Source organism: Psammomys obesus, unplaced genomic scaffold (assembly GCF_907164565.1).
Source record: "Psammomys obesus unplaced genomic scaffold, mPsaObe1.curated_primary_1811, whole genome shotgun sequence".
NCBI lineage: Eukaryota > Metazoa > Chordata > Mammalia > Rodentia > Muridae > Psammomys > Psammomys obesus.
The window spans coordinates 13,058,754-13,065,735 of NW_026592666.1; the positions used below are offsets into that span (position 1 = coordinate 13,058,754).

Genomic DNA, 6,982 nt, shown 5'->3' on the forward strand with positions numbered 1-6,982 from the left:
CACTCGGCCCTCCCACTGACCAGGAGAGAGCGCCGCATTCCCACGGGATGCAGAATGGCCTATGTGGAGAAGGAAGGCACCTCAGCCCCCTTGTCGCCCATTGCTGAGTGGCATGGGTGTGTCCAGCCACAGACGGCACAACCTGAATACGGCCCGACACTAATCCTGAAGTACTTAAGATGTGAGGTTTTTAGTTTGTGGGGTGAGGTTGGTTTGGGCTTTTTTGGGTTTTGGTTTTGGTTTTTGGTTTGGGTTTGTTTGTCTGTTTGTTTGTTTGTTTGTTTGTTTGTAATTGTTTCACAGGATGGGCTTCATAGATGACATTGTCAAACTGCAATATCGGAAGGCCGAGCACACCAGCTGGCCCTGGGGGAACCCTGCCAGCACCACTCTAGATGCTCTGCGTCCCAGGGCAGAAAAGCCCCAACCTGCGGAGATGCGCACAGAAATGGTAAGTACGGGGGTGTCTATCCCGGTTAAAAATGCATACAGAAATGGAGGAGGCCGGCCCTGGCGAATGCCACCCCACACAGACACAGCTTCGTCGCCAGTCATGCAGAGGCACGCCAACCACAGACAGCTGGTCTCAGGCTGCAAGGTCTGAAGCCACTGAGCTGTGAGGGAAGGAAGTGTCATGAAACAGTGTGAGGCCAGCTCTGCCCCACAGAGCCCAGAATGCCTCCACAGTTCCTCATTCTGGCTCCTGCACACCCCAAGGCCCCGGCCACATCCTGCTTCTCATTCAGAAAGCGGGTTGACCTCGGGCGCACACCCCAGTTCCCGAGGTTGTGTCTGCTCTTTTTCATGAATGGAATTGTTTGGTTGTTTGTTTCAGTTCCTCTTCAAGGTCACCAAGGACTCGAGTTCCGCTTTTGCTGGCATTAGGAGTGCGTCAGTTTGAGGGTGAGCAAATAAAAAGTGAAGACTAAGTGGGGGCTCCATGCTTCCCAGGCTGGGGTGGCCGTCTTAGGAAGTCACAGCTCAGCGTGGTTGTTTTGCTCTTCTGTATCTCTCCAGCTATCCCAGCGTGCCTCTCTGAGCAGGTGTGTGTCTGGCAGTGCATCAGAACAGCAGAGAGGTGGAAGGCAGGTAGCCTCCTTGCCTAAAGAAATTCATGAGGTTCATCCTTGGGACATGGAAGCAAGAGGGATACAAAGCCACCACCCAAGGCCACCAGAGCCACTGTAGGCCAGGCTGCTCTTCGTGTGACTCTTGAATCCCAATAGATTCAAGCTGGGGACACGGTTCGGTGTTTGGACCATTTGTGCACAAGCAACAGGCTTGACGACCAGGGTTTGGACCCCCGGAACCCACAGAAATGCCAGCTGGATATACTGGTCCCTGGAACTTGGGCACTCTGGAGGCTGACAGGAGACCCCCACAACAAGGGCGAGCTAGCGTAGCCATATTGGTGAGTTCTGCATTCATGCAAGACATCCTGCCTCAATGAGTAAGTGGAGAACAAGGGAGGGAAACTCCGTATCAGCCTCAGGCCTCCACATGCACACATGCACAGATAGAAACATGCGCACACATACGTGTGCGCACCATACATGCAGACTCAAGAAAGGAATCAAAGAAAAGAAGAAACTAGCCACACACAAGATAGATAGACAGGTAGGTAGGTAGACAGGTAGATAGACAGGTAGATAGATAGATAGATAGATAGATAGATAGATAGATAGATAGATAGGTAGGTAGGTAGGTAGGTAGGTAGATAGATAGATAGATAGATAGATAGATAGATAGATAGATAGGTAGATAGATAGATAGATGATAGATAGATAGATAGATAGATAGATAGATAGATAGATAGATAGATAGATAGGTAGGTAGATAGATAGATAGATAGATAGATAGATAGATAGATAGATAGACAGACAATGTCGTCTGATGACAAGAGGGTACCAATTTCTTCTTCCCCAGCTTAGCTATCAGCCAGATGCAGTCAGATCTCTGTGTTAATGACTTTTCTTGCTATCGTGATAAAATACCTGATAATGAAAGGGTTCATGACAGCTTGAGGCTGAAGAAGACAGTTCACCATGGCAAGAAAGAGGCAGCAGCAGGAGGGAGAAGGCTGCACGGTGTCCATGCGGGAAGCAGAGGGAAGCTTTCTGCCCCTGCTGTCTTATTGAGAGCCCTCCTCCAGCAGGCACTTTTCACTCTCACGGTCCTTCTGTTAACTCTCCCTGGAAAGGCCCTCACAGCTGTGCATCTCCTGGGTGACCCTAAACCTCCTGGGATTGAAGAGCTGGCTGTCCGGCATGAGCTACAGTCTATGCTCTTCCTCCTATTCCTGATCCAGTGTCTCTCACGCCCTCACCTCCCTGTGTGGCTGCCCAGCCCTGAGCTTACACCGGCCAACCTCTGGCAAGAAACACTTCCCTTTCCTATGGGCCTAAAACATGAAGGAAACGAGGGTTGTTTCCAGGCAGAGAAGGGGAGGGGATATCTGAGAGAAGACAGGCTGCCTGGGTGTAAGCGTGGTGCGTGTGTGTGTGTGTGTGTGTGTGTGTGTGTGTGTGTGTGGTGTATGTGTGTGTACATTCCTATGGGTGTATGTGGAAGCCAAGGCCTATGTCAGGAGTCTTCCTCGGTTGCTCTCTACCTCAGTTTTTGAGGCCGGGCTCTCACTGAACGGGAGTTCACCAGTTTGGCCAGCCAGCCTGGGCATGCTCCTGCCTCCTCCTGCCCATCACAGGGGCACACCACTGTCCCCGCCTTTATTCAGGAAGCGTCCCTGTGTGGCTTTGTCTTCTGGCAGAAGAGTTGGGCCCACCTTCGAGCTGGCCCTTCGGGCAGAAAGACCTGGTCCAATGTGAGAGCACTCGTGGCCCAAGCCACATGTCATCAGGGACTAGCCCTCACAGCTAGGACAGTTTCTCCCCGACCTTTCTCTTCCTTCGCCACCAAGCAGGAAGGTCTCAGCCCCAGTGTCCGGCGCTGTCCCCAACAGGAGCCGCAGGTGCCCTGAGTGTGCAACGTGTCGGTGAAAGAGTCACAGCTCGGCACGGGGCTGCACGCCTGCCATTCCAGCTAGAGGAGCAGGAAGTCACCGGCGTTCAGCAGTTCAAGGCCAGCCTGCGCAACATAGTGAAAAGCCCGTATATTTTGAGACAGAATCTATTTACCCCAGGCTGGCCTCAAATTCACTACATAGTCAAGTCTGGCCCTGAACTTGTGACCCCTCTGCCTCTGCCACCAAAGTGCTAGGCTGGTAGGCTCGCTCCGCCATGCCCATGTATGATCAAAGCTGGGACCTCATGCTGACCGGGCATGCGCCAGTCGGTGAAGCTGCACCCCGCCCGCTGGCTCTTAAAGGGGACATTTTTAACTTAAGGACACAGACTTAAAGCCAAGCCAGGTTGTTTGGTTTGGGGAGGTTTGCTGCCGCTACTGAGTTTCTTAGATTTTGAATTTAACCCTTTGTCTCCAGGGTAGCTTGCAAATGTTTGTCCTCTTCTCCCTCCGTGGACTGTTTCTCCACTGCCGTTTGCAACGACAAGAGAGACATTACATCGGGAAAAACCCGTAGAGCGGGAGACCAGCGCTGCCTGCCAGCACTCACATGTGGATCTAAAAAGGCTGGCCTTGGAGCCGGAGGGCAGTTGGCCGGGGCAGGGTGGCCAGTATGGGGCCTGGAGGCAGCCAGATGGGGCAAAGGTCTCGGCATGCGCTGTGCAGCAAAGCGACTCACGTCACGGAAGATGCATCTGGGGTGTGTGTGTGTGTAATGTTGTGTGTGCGGGTACTAACGCAGTCTCAGAAACACAGAAAAACAGTAACTGTGACCAGAGAAACAGTAACTGTGTCACTGCATTCGTTAGTGTGCTGGAAGCACCTGCCACTGCACACACACGTCAACAAGCCGCACTGCGGGAACCCTGAAAACGTAGAAGGGCCGCCTGACCCGGCCGCAGGAAGAAGGGAAGGTTAGCCAAGGGCCGCCGGGAAGCCTCGGCCGGTGAGAGCACGCGCCACACACAGGTGGGCCGGGGGAGCACACTTGACCCCCACTCACCCACCACGGCGCACACAACTCGCACGTGTACCCACGTACAACACACAATAATAACAAGTTTTAATTAAACCCAGGGAACAGGGAGAGAGTTCAGTGGTCGGAGTGCTGCCCTTGTAGCAGCTGTGAAGACTGAGTTCAAATCCCGCAACCACAGCAATGCTGGGTGTGGGTCAGGATTCTCTAGAGGAGCATACCTGATAGAGTGAATTTACGTGTACATGCATGTTATGGGACTTACATGTGTGGGATTGTATAGAAGGGTTTCTATCTGGGATGGGATGGATTTGTTAAAGGCTCTTGGGCCTGGCCCAGCTAGGCCACCGACGGCTGTCCATCTCGGGAACTCCAGGCAACCATCAGCTGTTCAGCCCAGGAGGCCGGGTGTCTCGGCTGGCCCTCGGTCCACGCCTGGATCCCGAAGTCAGCTGGAATGCCAGTTGAAGGCCGAGGCTTGCCAGGCAGAGCAGCAAGCTTCCTCCTTCCGTGTCCTGTAGACAGGCTCCCGCAGAGGTGTCAAAGGTGGGTCCTCCCACCCCAAATGGTCTAAGTAAGAAAAGTCTCCCACAGGTGTGCCCGGTGCTCGGGACGTAGCCTCACTGACGACCAGGACCAGCCATGAAGGCAGGTCCGCAGCCTCCTGCGGCTCCAGAGCAGGCTCCCGCAGAGAACAGCCACACCGCCGGGCTCGGGGTTGGGCTGAGAGGCCTGCCTTGATGGACGATGTGGAGAGCAAGGGAGGACGGCCCCTGACGTCGGCCTGGGGCCTCCGTATGCTGGCACGCACAGGTGCACACAGACACACACACATGCTCGTATTTATAGAGCACGCATACCACGCACGCAGGCATGCGCATGTGCATACAAAACACAGGACATATGCGCACACATGCACGTGAGCCTACCCCCCATGCAGACATGCCACACCCACGCACACCACACACACAGAAAAGGAAAGCTCCTTAGGAGTGGAGCATCTCCAAACAGCCGCTCCCCACAGGAGCCGGGAACAGCCCCGGGAGCGGCACGGTCCGGTGCTCACCCGCCTCTTCAGCTGGTCGTGGGCTGCAGTGAGGTCTCATGTTGGAGCGGCCGTGCCAACTACAGGCTCAGCATGCAGCCGGGGAAGTTAGCCCGAGCCAGCCCAGGAGGTGTCCCTGACTCCAGGATGCCCGCCGAGCCCTGCTCTCCGGCCTGAGAGCTGAAAAGGGCCTCTGCTCAGAGCCTTCTTCACACGAACCTGCTCTCGTGACCAATGGGGCAGCGTCCAGCGGGCTCCCCGAGGGTGGGCTCAGCTCAGGATCTGTGCTGTCCGTTCACAGCCTCACCTTGCTCAGTTGTTTGTCCTTGGCTTCTCGTGGGTTGGTGTTTTGTTTCATATTTTCATTTTAATTTGTTTCTGAGACAGGGCCTCACATACCCTGGGCTGACTTTAAAGCACTAGGTAGCCAGGGATGACTTTGAACTCCTGATCCTTCCAAGGCTAGGGCTGTGGGGAGCTCTGCCAGGCACAGAGCCTCGTTCTTTACCCTGTGACATGACGGTGTGCTGTGGTGAGAGCAGTGTGATACGGGAGGCGATACAGTGAGCTGGGCATCCTGTGGCACGGCACACGCTGGTGTGGTGTGGGGACAGATTCGGTGTGTTATGGTGTGGTGTGGGGACAGCTGTGGTGTGTTATGGTGTAGTGTGGGGACAGATTCGTTGTATTGTGGTGTGGTGTGGGGACAGATTCGTTGTATTGTGGCATGGTGTGGGGACAGCTGTGGTGTGTTGTGGTGTGGGGACAGCTGTGGTGTGTTGTGGTGTGGTGTGGGGACAGCTGTGGTGTGTTGTGGTGTGGTGTGGAGACAGCTGTGGTGTATTGTGGTGTGGGGACAGCTGTGGTGTGTTGTGGTGTGGTGTGGTTATAGCTATGGGGTGTTACGGTATGGTGTGGGACAGCTGTGGTATATTTTAATACTGTATACTAGTGTATCTGGAGATCCCTATTTCTCTGGTCTCAGAAGTCTTCAAATGTTTACACACGGTGGAGCCCTGCCACTCAGCGAGAGGCCAGCATCACACCCTCGGCTGCAGACAGGCCCTGGGCCTCCAGGGAAATCAGACATGCCTCCCTCCTGGGTTCTGCATGCCAGCATCCTGAACTCCTCCCGGGGGCCATCTGGGCATCGCTCTCCCTGCAAGGGTTGGGTCAGAGGTCATCCCCAGAGGAAGCGAGGCTCCAGCCCCCGGCCTCCTCTCTCTGTCTTTGGGAACCCCACACCTCACAAATCAGACTTTAGGGCTGTGAGCCCTGAGTGCCAGAATGTCCATGCTCATGGACCAACACCTGAGACTGCTTGGAGCCACTTACTCCGGGGTCACCCCGGAGCTGAGAGAGCGGCCACAGGTGAAGGGGTCCCTCCCTGGGGCCTGGGTGGACACTTTACAAGCATATTTACTTCCTGTCTGCATCTTTGCAGCTTTTCCCAAAAGACTGTTGCCATGGTAACAGATGGCTTCACCTTTTAGCTGTTCAGTAAGTAAAATGACTTTCAGGTTTATTAAACCCTTTTAAACTTCATCTCAACGCTCCTGGGGAAAAGAATCTCTATGGGATTGACCGAGTCTTTTAAGCATATTAATTGGCTGCCAGTAGGTTTTCTTAGGCTCAGATTCATGATGCAGGTGACCGCAGCCAGTGCCCACCAGCCCTCCTGGAAAGAGCCTGCCATTCCCTGAGGCTGGCAGGGTTCTGTGACATGTCACGGCGACTCTCTGCAAAGCATGCTTGTCTATGGTGAGGCCTTCCTTGCTGGAGAGGCCACCGGCCCTACCCCATGACAAACCCAGCAGAACAAAGTCTCCTAGAAGCAGAACACCCAACACTCCATCGCTGCTGGCCCAGCTGGCCCAGCCTTCCGCCACTTCTTCTCTCCCTTCACCTTCACCCCCTGCCTTCATCTTCACCTCCTCTCT

At 54.5% G+C, this 6,982-nt stretch overlaps 1 long non-coding RNA gene across 1 annotated transcript; it reads left to right on the top strand.

Moving 5' to 3' along the window:
* Nucleotides 1-289: 289 nt before the first annotated feature.
* Nucleotides 290-1,122, top strand: LOC129682432 (uncharacterized). The gene is made up of 3 exons (XR_008720979.1): nt 290-451; nt 836-903; nt 1,018-1,122. It is a non-coding gene; the product is annotated as an uncharacterized LOC129682432 (long non-coding RNA).
* The last annotated feature ends 5,860 nt before the right edge of the window (nt 1,123-6,982 follow it).